We start from the raw sequence: 19,741 nt of genomic DNA on the forward strand, positions 1-19,741 counted from the left end.
CCTCCAAAGGGTCTCGATGCAGTTGTTTTAGTCCACAGGGGATTGCGATTGCTGTGTCCACACTTGCACAAACAAACCCCACTAAGTGGGAAAAAGAACCAGAGTTTGATTTAAATGCACTTATTACCTCAGGTGTGAAAACACCCTGAGGGTCCTGCATGTGGGTCCTTCACCTGTAACCTTTATAAATTCTAGGTTACAGGCAATGTAAGCAATTAGTTGGCAAAGATAATCGAACGTTTAGCAGCCAAAATACTGTTTAGTTTCTTCAGGACTTGGTGGAGACCAGCAAAAAAAAGAAAGAAAAATAGAATACTTGACTTTTATTTTTGAGACACGACTCAACAGTCCAACCATTGCACCCTCTCTACTGAATTATCTTCTGTTGGTAGTTTTAATTCGCCAATATTATATCTACAGCTTGTTGAGCTATTGGTTGAGTTCAGTTAGTTTCCCCCAGAATCGAGCTGTGGCAGAGATATTTTTTGAGGACAGCATGTCAGAAAGGTTTACGTCTTTCATAAATGTTCCTACTTTTGTACTTTGGCCTTTTTTTCCCGCACAGAAGAAGCCAACAAGGCAGCAAAAAAACATGATGTCTGTTTTATGTTTTACACCTCATCATGTCAGTAATTCAATGTGAGTTTAACTTAAAAAAAAAGTGACACACAGCTTTACTTGAAACTCATTTTTCACCACAAAAAAAGGTTACAATTGCAATGCTGATTCCATAATATTTAAAGGAAGATTTATTAAATGACATAAAATGCTTAATCAATGACAAAGTAGTGAAAACTGACAAAGAGCATACGTGAAATACTCAACAGTGTACCGGTTTTTTATATTCTATTTCCCAGGGTTAAATGTTTTCTCGAGCACAGACCTCATCAGTCATTGATCATTTTCTCTTGTTAAAGTGACTCATTTAACCTCATCCAACAGTATCGTCATCCATGTTGGCGATATGAATGATGTAATGAGTGAATACTGACGTACCGGGAACATATCATTGCCCCCCAAAATCTCAAAATCTAAATGACTCAATTAAAACTGATGTATTTGTTACATGTTTTATGTTCTACTCACAGTTTCTTCATAATAGTCTCAAAATATTTGAACATATTTTACTGGGGCTGACTCTTGTGTCACCCGGCCACTTGGTCACTTCTGATTGGTGTTGGGGCTGACTGTAGCCTTGGCACAGGTATGTCATTATTTCTGATTGGCAGACAGAACTGTGAGCTCAGGCCATTGCAGAGAAACAATTAAACGTTTGAAAAAGCACAGAAGTAGAGAAGAATTTTCTTTGGGTAGGACTTTTGTGCTGTAGACAGTCACAGACGTTTCACCAAGAAAAATAATTGTTTTACTGGTATTTCCTTTCATGATTTTCCATGGCCTTGATAGTGACAAAGTGATTAATGATTAAAGTAGGCATAAAATGACTTCATAACATAGCTCAGTTTTGAGTGAAACTAATAATAAAACAGCGGCATTTTAAAAGGCTGAAATCTGCTTTTTGTCAGTTTTAAGCACCCAAAATGGACAAAGAAGTATAGCTTAGTAACTGTAATATGGAGATCTGAAAAATAACTCTGATTTCATTAATCACAGTGTCTCCATAAAAAAGTGAAACTAAAAATCATGATGCTGCTTGATCAAGATGGCTGTATTTTCCGAATTCAACATGTTACCCTCACTAACAGAGCTTGCATTAGCAGTTAGCAGTTGCTGAGTCAAGCTAATTGCCTCTTACTTTGTTCATATAATGTACAACAACGGGATTATGTACAGTGTAAGATTTTAAAAAAAGTTCTCCTATTATTTTGTTGTCAAACAACAGGCTGCACAAGCAACCGCCTTCCTAACATCGCGCTAGCTGCAGCAATGCTAACTAAACGGAGCTTAAACTTTTCTCAGCTGTTTTCTAAGCATGTGATCCGCAGTCAAGTTCAGGAATGTCATCCCTTTCATGGTGAATGATAAGAAAGAGCGGTGCTTGAGGTGCCTATGTGTGAATGTAGTCTAACTATGGAATGAGTAGGCTAGGCTTTAGCGTTTATTTTGAGATCGGTTACTTTTTGAGGAAATGTGCAATCTTTGATGCTACCTTTGAGTAAACGCAAATAGGCTTTTCAACCTTTAGATTTCACTACTAATTTTCTTTACTAATGAGTCACCCATGGGTGTTCTAGGCCCAACCCTTCTTCCAAGTCTCAGAAGTGCTGCCAGTCACCTAAAATTGTCTCCGTAGGGGGAAAAAAAAAGCAAAGAAAAATCAGGTCTTTAACTTACTGAGCTCTATTTTCTCTCAGGCCAAGCATGTTTTACAACTCTGACATGAGTTTTCTTGTATCCTGCGTCTTTGAAGATGCTGGTTGCTACATAATCAAAAGTAGCAAGCTTGCTTGAAAGGTTGACAGTTAAGTGGGAGGGCAGAGTGTGAAATGGCAGGTTATGAACTTGATTTCAGCACATTGTGGGAAGTTGGTTTGGACATAAAAGTGGAGCAAAAGATGCAGTGGAAAATGAAGCAAAACAAATGTAGGGATTGTTTTTTTTTTGTTTATGTGTCCTCTGACTCTATAATTCAACATCTACAGGGATTCATACACGCTGAATCTGTAAATCCCCCGTGAGTCTGATACGGTGATGTAAATTAGAGTTCAAAGTGGAAAAAAACAGAAGCACTTGCACCCCTGAAGCACAAGGGCTACATGGCTCGCATTAAATTCACGCAGGATTTGCATTTCCCTAAAGCTGAATCTGAGTTTGGGTTCATACATGTTTGTCGTTAGCGGAAAGACAAACAGTAATGCTAGGGTATCTGCTCGTCCTTTAGGGAGGTGTGTGCGTGTGTGTTCCTGCCTAATGCCCTGGTTAATGAAGACCCAATGTGGTAGAGGAACCATGACGGGACCCTTGGAGTAGAGCGAGTCCCAGCAGAACTCTGTTGGCTGTGATCCAACACTTTTATAAAGCACCGCAGAGACCCGATTACTGAGCACGAACACAGACCCTGTGTTATGGTTCGTAGTCTGAACCTCGTGGAGAGGGAGAAAACAAATGTAGTGACAATAAGTGAAATTAAAAAGTTTTAGCCTTGAGAACTTTGAAAGTTTCAGAGAAAAATACTAAATGGAAACAAATACTAAATGTATTTGCAAAAGTTGTCAAGCTTTCTTGGAAAAATTCTTTAGTTTCAGAACATGATTGGAGAAATTTCCAGATCAACTCTGTAGCAGTCAAAGAAAGCATTACCCAATTATCTCCACGGTGTTTTGATGTCATGTAGAATGAATAAAACTGATTTTAAAAAAGCTGCACCAGGAAATAATGTTGCATTTTGCCATAGATCAAATGATTACATTGTGTCAAACCCATGTAGAACTGTTACTTGTATCTGTAGAGTTTGTTCATTTTAGTATTTTTAGCTCCTTTATCAGCTATTCTGTTAAAGATTTTGTGTTGTGCTAGGGATCATTGTGCTGTTGCATGACCCAGTTTGAGCTTTAGATGTAGAAGAGATGGCTTCACATTTGATTCTAGAATACTTTGTTATATAGAGGAGTATATAGTTGAGTACATTTTTACACAGGATATCTACTGTGGTCTCCTGTTTAGGTATAATTATTGTGTTTTTAGCACCTCACTTGAGATGCTAGTCTGAACCACTGACACATGCTGGTCAGGTATATTTCTACAGATTTGTATAGAGTGCAATAGCAGACCCAAGCAGCAAACAGTATGCCAGGATTGTAGAGTTCATTTCTTGATAACAGATGGTTTTGAGTTGCAAAACAGAAGATCACAAAAGTTGCCGTTTAACTTCCATTTAAAAAATAGGATTTATCAAAACAATAAACTGAAAGAAAAAATATCATATGTGACTGTATAAACAGTCCACATATACTTTGTTGGTCTGGCTCAGAGGTCTCTAGAGAAGAGTTATCTTTTTATAGCAACATGTTTGTGCTTTGGTCTGGCGGCGTATGAGCTCATCAGCAGATCTGCAGATCAGAGCGCCGTGAGAGAGATGGCCTGGCCGCACAAAGAATGTGCTTAAACGGGGTAAATGAGAAGCCACGACAGGACTGATGTGCATGTGTGTGGCCCTGTCTTCGTTCTGCCGCACACACACTGTCTGAACAGGGGTTCGTGTCTTTACAGAAGCTGAGTATCTGAGAAGCAAAAACAAGTTTATTGGCGTGTAAAGCAAAAACAGTCCCATGAAACAATGACCAGCAGAGCCACGATGGGGCTGATTGTCCTCTCGCCACCCCATGAGACTGCCAATGCTACATATAATCAGGTGTGGAAAGGTGACTAATATTCTGGATTTCTGTGTTGTAATCTATCAAAGAAGCTGACGCTCCAGTTTTGGTAAGTGATTTTTTTTTTTACCTGATACTTTGCCCTGATTAGGTCACCACAGCCCATCTCACCCTATCCCAACCATTCTCTTCTGTCAAACCAATGCGTGTACTCTGCTGCTCAACACTGCCTTGTGGCCCCCCAGTACAGTTTAATAGTAACAGTTTTGCAAAGAAATGGTTAAATATGAGTCAACAATCTGAGAATAATCCAGTTAAAGCTTGCCAATTTTGTGTGAGGTTCTTGTATTGTGATGTAGAGAGGCACCTATCTGTGAGTGTATATTTGATGTTTTTGTGAGTTTGTTCAAAACATATGTTTGCAAAATCATTGTCAACCGTTCATTGTCAAGATCAGGTTGTGGAGTTCGGTTGCAAGTCAGACAGAGAAAGTAGTACTATAAATAATCCTTAAAACAACAAAGTGACATAGTACAAAAATGTTATTTCTGTAGATTTCAGGGAGGTGCAATTAGGACGCTGCTTCAGGAGATGATTGCTGTTTATGCTAAAGTACACGTAAGTTTCTTCTGTTTGCAAAAATCCCAGAAAGATTCACAATTAATGCATAGACTGTGGCTTTTACGATGGTTACTACAGTGTGTGTGTGTGTGTCTGTGTGTGTGTCTGTTTGTCTGTGTGCGTGTCTGTGTGTGTGTGGTGTAGATGTGGTTTAAGAAAGACAGATATATATCCCTGGCAAGCCCACTGCTTCCTCTTAATGCCAAGTCCTTACAAGCACATAAAACAAAAGCTTCCTTGCTTGGCCTCCACACACTGGGTCAGCAGGGGAATATCACAGAGCAGCAGGGCTTTTTAATTATTTCCTTGGGAATAGAAGGGAGGCGGAGATGGAAAGTGGATCGGGGGAGGAAGCATAGTTATTTAGTGAGGATGTATGCGCTCTTCGTGTCTGAATGTAAAAGTAATGAAATACATCAGAAAGGACACAGCAGGAGGGCTCAATGACAAGGCGAAGATGGAAGCCATGTTGGAAAAAGAGATAATGGTGGATCAAGATAGTGTATTTGCACTGTGTCTGTGCAGTTTTTCAGTTGACATGTGTTTGCTATAGAATTATTTCTACCAGCATCGGGTCAGGGATCACATTTAAACAATAAACAGAAAACTGCAGAGTCAGCATTTGAGTGGTAACAACATATGAGAATGACGTATGAATTGGTTGTCAAGTTAGTTTAGTGGGTGGCTGTTCCTCTCTCAGCTGTAACACATGAATCAATAATTTTTATTTAATGTTACACAATCTGACCATGAAACACAGCATAATCTACACAGTTTTAACACTGCAACCTGGTAAGGAACAAGTAGATTAACATTAAATGTTTTCCCCCCAACTAGTTGTAAGTTGTTGTTGCAGGTTGCTGGCAACTGCAGGGAAATTGATCACTAAAGTTCCATTCTTGCAGGCCTAGAGGCAACCACAGTTTGCTGGAGTTTGCTGATAGTCTCTAGCATGAAAGGTATACAGTGCCTCAAACAAATTCAATGAACTTCCAGCAACCAAAGCAACTGCAAAGAGGATTTTGGTGCAGCGCCCTTGCGATTGCTTGCAACAACTCACCAGTTAGTCAACGAATGGGTGTGACTGAGACCTAAAGTTCTTTGTGTGTAGCATGCAGACAAGCCAATTGGTCACATTCTTAGCTGTTGCTGATGCTTCACCCTTCATCTCTTCTGCAGAGACAAAGTAAGAAGTAAGGCTCTAAAACACACCAAAATCATTAATGGTGAGTAGAAGCATATTTGTAAATTTCCAGATGCATGTGTGAGTAGTTGCAGGCTTCGGTAGATTTTCCAGTTCCAGATTACGATTTTGAGCTTCCCAAATCAATAACTCATAAGTGTAACACTGCAACATGTCTTTCTAGTTATATTAAACTAAAATCAGAGATCCTCCATGCTGAACCACAGTCACTGCCTCTCTGTAGCTCTGCCTATCTACCACCCTTTTCAAGAAGACTTGTGGATTTAAAAACTTACACGTGCTATAAAGTTCATAGTTAGTTTATTTTGCTGAAAAGAGCTGCCCTGTACTGCTAAAGCTGAGGGTCGTGAGGAGTACTGCTAGTAAAGTTGCGGTCTCAAAAGCACTGTCCTAATATTTCTGTATTCATAACTTCATTTTTTATGTGGTTGAAGGTAACTGAAACACAGTAGATGCTAACCTTTTAACCTTGCAATATGTATTCAGATCTGTTTATTGTGAACACAGCTGATTTACTGTTCATGCAAATGAGACGTTTCTAAAATTAAACTGAGAAGGCCCAGCCTGGAAAATACATTTTCAAGCCTGACAGCTTGTGAAATGATGTCTTTCCTTGTTTATTAGTAACTGCCCAAAACTGTAAGTTGTTTACCCACTAGTTAAAGTGTGTTTACACTTGCAAATTTATGCATGTGTATATGTGTGGGTGCATATGAATGTGATTTGTGCCCACTGAGATTGCGTTTCCTCCTCTGAGACTCCCAGGGCTTCAACAGTGCCCCGGTAACGGGCGATAGTGCCGGTTACATCACACGCAGTCAATACATCGAGCTCTGGAGAGGGTGAGGACAGGAAGAACGCGTGAGGTCAGATGATGTTATTTGCATGAAACAGAACTGGAAGAAATTTAGAGGGAAGGAGAAAAAGCTGTGCAGGTGGAGGGAAACAAAATAAAACTTAGGAAGATGAAAATGTGTGTGTATTCAGATGCACATGTGCGATCGGTTGTAAACCCCTCACTCATGTTTATGCAATCTGGCATTTAGACTGTAACAGATGTAGGGAGATGTAGTCCTGGTTCTTGCAGTATCTATCCTGAATACAGCTTTTTCCTCTTGACTTTCATATTTCTGGTGAAACACGGAAGTCAGACTTATTCGTATCAGTGAATTTTTAAAATAAATGTGCGTACAGCAACGCATCTCTGTGCTACCGCTGTACGCCCATGTACTCGTAATCTCGCATACAAAAACCATTAATTTGTATCCACAATTTAAACCAAGTTCCACAAAAGGTCAAGCAAAAAGAAAAAAAAGAGAGAGAGAGAGGTTTGAAAGCCCCTCAGGGATTTGCACTCAATTGCAGGTTCACGAGTTGTGCGTGACCGATAAGTCCAGAACCACACACAAACACTAAAACACATTAAAACTTTGAGAGATTAGCCATTTTTAGTCCAGCGACAGTCACAGAGGTGCAAGCCTATTTGGGGTCATTTGTCACTGCAGTTGCTCCCCAAAGACACCTCACATTGTTCTCAGACGTGTTGGGGCCCACGTAAAGTTTGAATTAGACCAGGCGCCCGACTTAAACCACTGGGGTAAAATTAGGCATGAGGGCCGGCTTTCACTCACAGTCTCTTTTTAGGGGATTAGATGACGTTTAAAGTTATTGGAGGGCTAATATGCCTGATTAAAACGGCTGATTATTGTTCAAAATAGAGGTGCGTTTTATTGGCCTCACCTCAAGGGGCTGGGCTTTGGGGGGGAGGGGTCATCAGTAGGTTTGTAGGGGGAGTTTACAGGCTCACTCAAGGCCCACGGTGGGATTATAATGCCTTATTTAACACTTGATGTGTGTATAGTGAGCAGTGAACTGCTAGTGAACCTTCAGGGGCCTGCACTGGAACAGTGGCTGGCCATTTAGTTACTTTTTGTAGTTTCAGAGTTTCAGTGTGTTTTTTTTTTTTTTTTTTTTGTGTGTAACCTCCAAGGCTGTAAAGGAAAGTTCACTTAGCAATGGTATCAAATGACACCCACGGACACCCACATGAGATGGGGACACTTCCAGACTTCAAGCCAGACTTTACTGAGGTCAGCAGGGGTTCCTTTACAAAGATGATAGCATTGACGTTTTCCTTCCTCTTGCGCAAGTTCCCAAGATACGTTTCTATGTCAGTGTGATTGAAAGCAGCGTTAGCGACTAAAACGAGCCAGAAAGAGAGATGGATCGTGCTCTGTGCTCCTGTTAGCCATCAAAAACAACTGCTGAAGAAAAATACAGCAGCAGCCACAAAGTCTTGTTGGTGGCCCCCAATAAAAAACAGACTAGGAAAACACTTCTGTTTACTAACTGGAGTGGTAGCCGTGGTAACAGAGTTACATCATGTCATCGTTAACAGGTGCCTTCTCTGGTCGGGTGTTCATGGGAAAGTTTTAATTAAATCCTCGCCATCAACCATCTGTACTGCAATAGGGCCGCAATTAGTTGGCGGTTAAAGGCTGTTGTCAATGTTTACGATGTGTCAGAGGGACGGGAGGCAGGCATGGGGTCAAAGTCAGAGGTCAGAGAGGCTGACCAGAGTGGAACCCAATTACCTAGAGGAAGTGATGCTGACTATTGTATTCGCTGCCACTGTTTGTTAACTCCAGCAGGCAGGTCGTGTTTTCTGTGCTGCTGGTGACCAGATCCCAACCAGCTAAATGTGGACCAGTCACTCTGTGTGTGTTAGACAAAGTGGGCCATGCTAGCAATGTGGAGAGCTAGCCTTGAATTTACATATATAACATAAAAATAAAGCACAAAAAACTGTGTGTGATACTGGACTGTCATTTAGAAGGTATAGGGCACAAATACGGTGTCATTTCACATTACATTTGCATTTTCTTTATGGTAATTTCTGGCATATTCACCAAAATTTACACTTTGCAGATTTTGGCACAGCTTGTGACCATATGTGATTAGACAGGCTAACCCCTTCTTCTGAGTATAAAAAAGCCTCACCTTCATATACATACAGAAAAAAAAATTGCATGTCCTGCTAAAAATATCAAAATATGTCACACTGTTTATGATGTGGGACAGAGGGACATATATTACCCTGTAGTATCTGTTAGTTATAAGGATATCTCATATCAATCTCATCATTCAGATTTTATTGAAACATGGAAAGACCTCGCACTGGAACGGTTCGCAGCCGAGTGTGAAGCAGCGGGAATGAGGATCAGCACCTCCAAATCTGAGGCCATGGTTCTCAGCCGGAAAAGGGTGGAGTGCCCACTCCGGGTCGGGGATGAGTTCCTGCCCCAAGTGGAGGAGTTCAAGTATCTCGGGGTCTTGTTCTCGAGTGATGGGAGAAGGGAGCCGGAGATCGACAGACGGATTGGGGCTGCAGCTGCAGTAATGCGGACGCTGCACCGGTCCGTCGTGGTGAAGAGGGAGCTGAGTGTAAAAGCGAAGCTCTCAATTTACCGGTCGATCTACGTCCCTACCCTCACCTATGGCCACGAGCTGTGGGTAGTGACCGAAAGAACGAGATCGCGGATACAAGCGGCAGAAATGAGCTTCCTCCGAAGGGTGGCTGGCCTCTCCCTTAGAGATAGGGTGAGAAGTTCGGCCATCCGGGAGGGGCTCAGAGTAGAGCAGCTGCTGCTCCACATCGAAAGGAGCCAGCTGAGGTGGTTCGGACATCTGACAAGGATGCCCCCTGGGCGCCTCCTGGGTGAGGTGTTCCAGGCATGTCCCACCGGGAGGAGGCCCCGGGGCAGACCCAGGACACGCTGGAGAGATTATATCTCTCGGCTGGCCTGGGAACGCCTTGGTATTCCCCCGGATAAGCTGGAGGAGGTGGCTGGGGAGAGGGAGGTCTGGGCCTCTTTGCTTAGGCTGCTGCCCCCGCGACCCGGCCCCGGATAAAGCGGATGAAGATGGATGGATGGATGGAAAGACCTTTGGTCACAACACTAACTGTATATAAAAGATGGAAACTGCCACTTTGACTGGATTCGCAGCCATGTTGGTTTTATAGAGACAAACTAAGCGATCGTCCTGCATGTGGGCAAACACGTAGCATGCAAGTCAAAAAGCTAGCAACCTATGCGAGTACAATAAAGAAATCAAATATAACTCAATAACACTGGGGCACAGACTCATAGGAAAATTACTTACACAGGAACACTATTATTTGTCATTTACTGCATTAAAGCACTCCACCATTAACACAATCAGAGCCGTGCTCATTATCTTGAACAAATGCTGTGAAAGCCTTGGGCTCAGCAGGTAGAGCTGCCTATATCGGTCAAAGCAGCCCGTCTAACACATGCAATGGCTTAAAAATGAAAAAAAAAAAGAAATGTTAAAATCAATTTGAAAACTGTCTACCAGCCAATGTACGCTAGTATTGGAGATATGTGGTTTTGCTTGCAGCTAGTAACCGTGCTGCACGCTTTAAAAAAAATAAAATCATCCACAGGAAACAATTTAACATGATCTATACCATTTTCATACCATAAAACATGCTTTTAAGTTATGCACATGGGATTCTGGGTTAATTAGGTGACCTCAAGTGGCCAAACAGAGGAATTTAAGCTTTTGCCATAAGCTAGGAAGTAAGTAATCAGTTTTTGGTAATTTTACAACCTGGTCTTTTAATCATTGCTATTCTTATATTATTTTTTAAAGCAGAGAAGCAAATTTCTTAGATTACTTGACCATATTTATCATGCTATAGGTTCCTTCAGGGTTATATTATCAAAGATGGCAGAATTTCGTCAGAAGAAACAAGACAGAATATATGAATCTGAATAAGATGAAGGCAAGCAGAAGGCTGAAGATGCAAGGAGCAGAAGTAGTCAAGATAGATTATTATGGTCAATCATCCAAAGCAATGAAAAGTGCACAAGAGAAGTGAAGAATCAGAGAGGAGTGGGTGAAGACATGTCAGGGGTGATTTTTGACAGAAGGAAAGATGAGACCTGGTGTAATGTTTGGACTTGTGCAGAGGAGGGATAGTAGATATAGAAAAATGAAGACAACAGAAAAGGTTGGTGGAGCTGCAGAGGTTTGGTGTGACAGAGGAGGGTGAGGGAGATGGTGAGTTTGAGGCAAATGATCCCCTAAAGGGAGTGGTTGAAAGAAGAAGACCTGAGTGCATTCACTTGTGCCCAAAGAGCTAATGTGTGGCTGTACAGTCAGCCTTGTGTCAGACTTCAACGTCCATGAATTAAATGCAGTGGGATCACAAACAACTTTAAATGGCAGATGGTCATTACAATCTAAATGAAGAAGGTATTTTTTTCCTGCACAGAAATAATGGGATAAGTGCACAAACTTGCAGCCTGATTCTGAAAATTCTTTTACAGCTCTGTTGCCAACGAACAACCATTCCTGTTACCGAGTTTATTTGTGTGCAGTTTAGCATTAATTGTTCTTAGTCAACTGCTGTCATAGACAAATCTCTTTTTTTCAAACACTGGCAATGGAGTTCAAAGCTCTGGACACTGCAGTGTACATCTTATTTAGAGTGCACTTCTGCTCAAATGTTGCACAAGATAAAAACTTCCTGCATCTAGTAATTCAGGACAGATGCAGAGGAGATGCTTTCAGACACGTAGCCATCACTGCACATTTACTGTTTTTCATACATGGCGGGCCTAGCTGACATATCTCTCTAACCTAGGTCCACCTATCTCTTGTATTTGTGGTTTGCGTATTCACACAGAACAAATACTTATCTGAGACTTTGATACATTTTTTGAATGTCGGCTTTAATCAAGACGTATTTGTTTCCCTCACATCATAGCTGTGGCACAGCATCAATATAAGCAAATACAAATGTGGCTTGTATTCATCAAGGGGACAGATATTTGTACCTCCTCTGTATTGGTACGGAGGTGAAATTAGACAGCAGGATCAGCCCAGGATTCTACAGAGAAGCAGCGAGCAGCATGAACGTTCCTCCTCCTCTCTCAGAGGAGGTCCCATTTATCAGGGTCAGAGGAGGAGAGGCGGCATTTATCATGGCCATACTCTGGCTCGGTGATCTGTTTGCGGGGCTGCTGGAGACGCTGTAAACCCCTCCCGCCTGGCTCACATGCAAGCCGGCCAACAGAAGAAATAGAGGAATCCTGTGGCTAATAAAGAATACAAAGATGATAGTCTGTCACCACTTACTGTGTGTGCCCCACTAATCTCTGTTGCATCACTATAATTCATTCCATATTTGATTGCAGTTTGAAAGTTTAGCTGAAACACTTCTTCATGTGAGACCGTTGGTCTGCCTCATGAATTCACGAGATGTTCAGGTCATTGGAATGAACTTTGGGCTTTCTTTTAAAGTTTGCTTTGTCTTGATTAAGAAAGTTCGTTAGCCATTTCTGAAACAAAGCAGTGTCCTAAGTTGTTATGGTAGATGGACTGTCTCTTATACACAGCTTAACTTTTAAACAGCATGTCCCATTCAATTACACAATGTTCTTCTAACATTCACACTACTACATTGAACCACCAACTTTCTGATAAGGAGATGATCTGCTCTACTTTTCTAGCTACACTGCCACAGCTGTAGTAGTAGCAGCAACTGAAATGACAACTTCAATTCAGTTCAATTCAGTTTTATTTATATAGCATCAAATCACAACAACAGTCGCCTCAAGGTGCTTTATATTGTAAGGTAGACCCTACAATAACACATACAGAGAAAACCCCAACATTCATCTGACTCCTTATGAGCAAACACTTTGGCGACAGTAGGAAGGAAAAACCCTTTAAACAGGAAGAAACCTCCAGCAGAACCAGGCTCAGGGAGGGGCGGCTATCTGCTGCGACCGGTTGGGTTGAGAGAAGGAACACAGGATAAAAAACATGCTGTGGAAGAGGCAAGTCCCGATCACTATCCTGATGATCATCCAGGCAAACATTTTCTCCTGCTTACCCAATTCAGGGTCGCAGGGGGGCTGGAGACTAGCCCAGGTTGGCAGGTTACAGAGTCGCCCGTCTATCACAGGAACCTGATAAGCAGTGGTCAAGCTAGCAATTACATTTATTGGTGATAATGTGTTAATTAACTGCGATAAGTCAAAAAATTCTAATATGTTGCTCTCTATATACACAGAACATTAACCGATTACCAGCAGTTTTACTCAAAAACATGCATGTGCTCAGGAACATTGCTTTTATATAAGAATATAATCAGAATACAACCATTTGGCAAACAGCTGAGTGGAATTAATCAACTAAAAGAAGACACTCACTACTGAATCTGTATTTACCGTGTTCATCTCGTCTCTTGATGTCTTTAGATGACTCACCTGGTTGTAACACATGGCTGCCTCTCCCTGGACCTGCTGGAGGTCTCTTCCTGTAAAAAGGAAGAGACCCTCCTCCCCACCATTGCTAAGTCCTTGCTTGTCTGGTCCTTTTGGTTTCTTTCTATAATACTTTATGCTATTTCTCTTACAATATCGTGTCTTTGTTCTGTTTTCTACCCCTCATGCTCAACCTCTCAGCAGATGGTCGCCCCTCCCTGAGCCTGGTTCTGCTGGAAGTTTCTTCCTGTTAAAAGGGAGTTTCATCTTCCCACTGTCACCAAAGCACTTGCTCATAGGGGGTCAGATGAATGTTGGGGTTTTCTCCGTATTATTTCAGGGTCTTTACCTTAAAATATAAAGCGTCTAGAGGCAACTGCTGTTGTGATTTGGCAGTATATAAATAAATTTAATTGAAGTGAAGTGAATTTAATTAAACAATAGAATAGTTATCTTGAAATGACTGTTGTAATGAAATGGTTCTTTATAAATACATTTGAAAGTAACTTTAACCTTCAATATTGCATATTTATTTTGGTTGCTTTACAAATTTTCTTGCAGTCTGTGACTAATCAGATCTATTTGTCTTTGTTCCTCTTTTCCTGCTTTTTTGTGTTGAGTTTTAATTAATTATTAATTTGAGCATGCAAAAGATTTTTTTGCACACAGGACGAGACCCTGATTGCTGTGGAGTTGCATGCATTTGAATAGACATCCTGTTAACAGACAGAAGCAGCTAGAGGTTTGGTGTTTTTAACAGACCCTCTTTAGCAGACTATAAGACTGTTGGGGAATACAGCAGGCTCCAATGCAAAATCAGCAAACCGTAATATGCTGAAAGGCTTTAAAGCACCTCAGCGAGTAGCACACCAGTTTAAACAATCTGGAGAGAATGGAGCATCCACTGGGATCCATCTGGCAACAGGTCCGACCATAACAAGGCTGAGCAGAAGGCATATATTCTCTTCTCTGGAGTTTCTTCTTTTTCTCTCCACCTTTCTTTCATTCGGCAGCTCGGCTTACCTCTTGCTTTCTTTGCTAGAGTCTAGACAGAGGAGCAGAGAAGGAAGAGACGCTGATGCCAAGTCATGGTCTGTCGAAAGCATAGATGACACACGCCCACACACATACACACATATGCGCACTTATAGCTGGTGAGGTCTGGTCAAGCAGTAGAAATAAATAAATGTGGATTATGACAATTAGTGGCCTGGTCCAAACCCCGCTGTTTCCAGGGCTTAGTGGATAGGACCAATTAATCAGAGCTCACTCTGACACACACACACACACACACACACACACACACACACACACACACACACACACACACACACACACACACACACACACACACACACACACAGAGTTAATGAACAGAGTAATATTCAAACATGTGGGAACCATTTCACTCTCCTGCTCTCTATGACAACAAAAAGGAACACAGAAACGTTTGGAAAAAGAAAACACGCCACTGAACCGTCAATGATTAGCAAGCAACGCGTGGTAGTAATAGACCGGGTGTAATATTGATAGGGTTAGCAGCGTCAGTCCCATGTTACAAAGTAGCTATTCATCTGTCAGAATCCTACAGAACTAGACGTTTAGCTAGAAATGTTTGCTTGAATTTTACAATTTATTTTTACTAACCACATAAATATCGAGACTGTGCTACTGTGTATTTTGGTGGAATTTGGTTATGAAGGATGGTTCATAAATATACTATGTATGATCATCTAACTTCTCTGTGACTGTTATTTATGAATCAAGATGAAATTGTATTTTGGAAACCGTTAGTTTGCTTTTCTGTTTCTGGTTTTTGACCCTTGAATATTAAATTTATTCCCCTTCTTAACTCAAAACATGCAAATGTTCCAGGAAAACCCAGACAGCAGACACAACTTGGCTACTTATGGCACTGATGACTTAGTTGTGGTGCAAGCAAATGTGCCATGAGGTCGGTCTAATATGGCTAACATCAAGTAAAATATGGGCTAAGTTAAAAAAATCCAAGTTGGTTTATTCAAAGTTAAGAGCCTTGCTTGACACATAACATTTACCCCGTTCAACCCTCCCAAAAAAGGAAATGCGTCTGAAACGAGGCAGTAAGACTCAAAGTGCTTGCACACAGCGGTCTGTATTATTTTAGGGTCTTCACCTTAAAAAGCATCTTTAGCTTGAGACTTTATCTTGTTTTTGTGATTTGGCGCTGTATAAATGAAATTAAGATCGTTTCTCCTTCCAGTCTTTGTATGTAAAGCGAATGTGTTACCCCACATTGCAAGTCCAAAACCAAAAATAAATCTGTCTTAGGAACCGCTAAGAAAACTGGAGCTTTGCTTTCAACAGAATACTCATCATGAGAAATGTCGTTTTTTCCTTGCAGACCCTCATTCGCCACAATCTCTCTATCATTTCTTCTTTGCACACAAATGCTGACTGAGCAGAAGGTGATCTACTGCCCCACATGTAACTGCACAGAGATGACTGGTCAAACTGAGCACGCTATAATTCAGGTTTCACGTGCTTCCTTCCTTTGTTTATTTCCAGTGAAACCTAGAGACAAAACTTTAAAATGATTCATGTTAAAATCATGTTTATTTGGAAATTTGTTGGCTGGTGATGCTGCCAGAACCTGTACAATGGGGATGATCAGAACTAATGTAGTGGAACCTACAGAGCTGCAAAAAAAAAATCACATGTATAAGCTGGAATTATCCTCGAAATTAGTCCAAAGTCTCTCCAGTTGTCTTCACTGGCACCACTTACTGACTCCACCTCAGCATCCGTTTCGCAGTGCAACTGCACAAAATAAACAGCCACACTGCTGAACTGTCTGTTTTATTGTTTCTAATTTAGCAGAAACTAGAAACCAGGAACGGCCAATAGCCCAAAATTTGACTGCCAAAGCCACGAAGGGTGACGTTGAGCAACACACAATCGGGTTTGATAAATGAAAGACACAAGGAGGATGAAAGACGGGGATTATTATTTGGCTCGTCTGCTTCCATAGCTGATTAGAAGAGAAAGCTAATGAGCCCTGCTTGCTAATTTGCTTTCATTTCTTTTAAACGCTTTAATTCAAATCTGCGCTGACACGCCGAACCTTAAAATTGCACAGAGCACGCTCAGCCCAACTTCATAATCGTTCGCCTTACTAATATGTTAATCCATAATTCAAAAGCCGGGGGGAAATGATTGCTACAGATGCATATTCAAGAAAACACAGAGGCACGCAGACACGCACACATGAATGCACATGATTGATTTGTTCTGCTGCAGATAAAGCCTGCCGGGGTGGGGCGGTGGCCCCTGTGATTGCACATACATGAACACAGGAGTATGTTGGTTATGTAAACACTGGTAGCTGAGGAAACAGAAGGTCAGCTGGTTTGTCTAACCTTTCCTTCCACATGCTAGGAAACTCCCAACTCCTTTTTATGAAGCACGAGTCAGAGAATAGGTTATTCATATGAGCACCTGTGTGTTTGTGGGGTTCGAGATGTGGCCTTGAAATAAACCTCACCCGGAACAACCTTTGTCCTTGTCTGACTTTAGCGTGGCAAATGTGCAGTGGTAATTAAATTAGAGGATTAAGAAAGTGAAGCAGCATCATCAGCTTTCATAAAATGTGAACTGAGTTTTAAAAAGAAAACAGATTACAGCAGGATTTTTCAAATGTTACTGAAATGAAAATCAGTTGTCTTCTTAGAAATATTAGTAACATTCATTCCTGCAGTCAATCCAACCATCTCACTCGAGCTATATATCTCTTCTGCACCACACTGTTTTTGGGGGGACCCCATCATGAATATCACTAATCACTTTTTTTTGAATTGCAGAGGCCATGAGATATCCTCCACTCTTGGACCCATGCGTGCACCAATATGAGTTACAGGTGCACAAATTTGTGCACAGAGTCCGTAGCGTGTTGAAACTGAGTAATGACATCTTGGGATGACAAAAACAGGCAGAGGAGTAATAGAGATCGCACAGGAGGGTGATTGAAAACAGCCTTGCCCGTCCCTCCGTCTCTCTGGTTTGTATCTGCACCCTGGTTGGCCCCCTGCTCGCTGGTCTCAGAGCTGCGCAGGTGGATGTGCCAGAGTCACCAGGCGTATAGTATCACAATAGTTAATACAAGAGTAGAAGAAGTTATGTGTACATATTTGTACAACAAATATGCTAAAACAAATGACACGTCATTGTCAGAACCCCTTAGTATTTTGGGAATTGGATTTTTCCTTTGTCTTAAGAGCAATAAAAGGTGAATGATAACAATGTCATATTTGTTAATTATAAAACGGAAGGCAGTTAGCATAGCATTTCACAAAGAAAGGGAAAAAATAGCTCTAAAACCGCTGTCCTTTATGCTGCCCTGATGCTTTGGCTAGCTTCTGTCTTTTTGAGCACTTATTCCTCTGATTGCGCCATTCCTAACTTGAAGCTCGCTACTTTTTTAAGTACACATAGCTAATATTGGGTGTGACCGTCTTTTGCCTTCAGAACTCCTTTACTATTCTTATTGGTAAAGATTCAATAATATGCTGGAAACATTCCAGCATTCTCTACCCTACAACATTACACCAACACCAATGGCCTAACTCAGCAGTCCCCAACCTTTTTTGCGCCACGGACCGGTTTATGTCCAACAATATTTTCACGGACTGGCCTTTAAGGTGTCACGGACAAATATAACAAAATAAAACCAGTACCGGTACCAAAAAAAAAGAAGATTTATTCATAACACATGGGATATGACCCAGGGAAACAGAGTTAACGATAAAATCGGTTAAAAAATAACGCTAAAAACCGATAAAAGCTCTGAAAACCTTGAATTTCCACACCCAAGCCTCAACTTTTGCAGTCCAAATGACTCATGGACCAGGGTTTGGGGACCGCTGGCCTAAACTACTGATAATAGACAGTATGGATCCGTGCTTTCTAATCCTACTCTGCAAGTTTTAAAGCAGAAGCTTGGACTCATTTAAAAGATTCAACATTTTTCCAATCATCTATTGTCCAATTTTTAGAGCTTGTGTGAATTGTAGTTTCAGTTTCCTGTTTTCAGCTGACAGGAAGTGTGAGGTGATCTTCTGCTGCTGTAGCCCATCTGCTTTCAGGTTTGATGTGCATTCAGAGATGCACATTTATGCTCTTCTGCATAATTTAGCCGAAACACGTGGTTATCTGAGATAACTTTCTATTAGAGCAGCCTAGCCATTGTTTTCTGACTGCTGCCATCATCAAGGCATTTTTGCCCAGAGAACAACAGCCAACTCAAAGTTTTCTCTTTTCTGGGCCTTTCGCTGTAAACCCTAGAGATGGCTGTGGGAAAAGTCCAGTAGCGCAGCAGTTTCTGAAATACTCAGGCAAGCCCATCTAGTAGCAGCTGGATAGTGTTGTGGTAGGACTACACACCTTTGGACACACCTACACACCTTTGGCGTGGGAGTCGCAAGTTCGATTCCCACCCATTATCCAGTAAGGGTCTTGAATAGACCCCCCCATGCTAAAACCCAAGCCCTGGAATGGCGCGGCTACGGCCGCAGCTTGGACACTAAACATTTCACTGCATGTTGCACTCTGTATGATCGTGTATGTGACGAATAAAGCTTGCTTCATCTGGCACCAACAACCATGCCACATTCAGAGTTGCATGTATTACCTTTCCTCCTCATGCTGATGCTCAGTTTGAACTTCAACAGGTTGTCTTGACCTCATCTACAAACTTAAATGCATTGAGTTGCAGTCATGTGACCAAAAAACCTCAACAACAAAATCACTTTGTTAGGGAAAACAATTAAAATGATGTAGTGACAAACCAGGAGATGGATGAATGGATAGGCTTTTGACTTGCAGAGGGAATCTTTACATACGTTCACCTCAAGTTTTACATGTTTAGGCACTTAAAACTCAGACAGCACAACGACATGTAAACATCAGGAAACTGTGAAACAGTGTTCACTTGTCATTTCTGAAATGTCTTCCTAATTGTAGTGATGTTTTTGAACTTTCACAGGGGAGTGGTTTACACCTGCTTGCAGTCTTTATGCTAAACTAATCTAGTCTATCCCAGCTGCAGAGCAGAACTTACTATATAAGAGAACAGCAGTTCTAGTTATGTAAGAATGAAAGCAATTAATGCAAATGTTCCAGATTGGTTAACTATTCCTGTAAAACAGAGTCACTATGTACCATTGCACAATACAGCTGTAATACAGATCCAACACTTCTGCAAGAACATGAATGCATTTGCTGCTGTTGCACATTTAGAGCTCTGTCATCATGTCATAGAGTGGAGGAATCCAGAATTTTATTGCCTCTACAAAGTGATGCTTGAT

Source organism: Mchenga conophoros, linkage group LG8, assembly GCF_057382185.1.
Source record: "Mchenga conophoros isolate Kocher_MC1m ecotype Shallow Benthic linkage group LG8, M_conophoros_male_GT1.1, whole genome shotgun sequence".
In the NCBI taxonomy this organism is placed as follows: Eukaryota; Metazoa; Chordata; class Actinopteri; order Cichliformes; family Cichlidae; genus Mchenga; species Mchenga conophoros.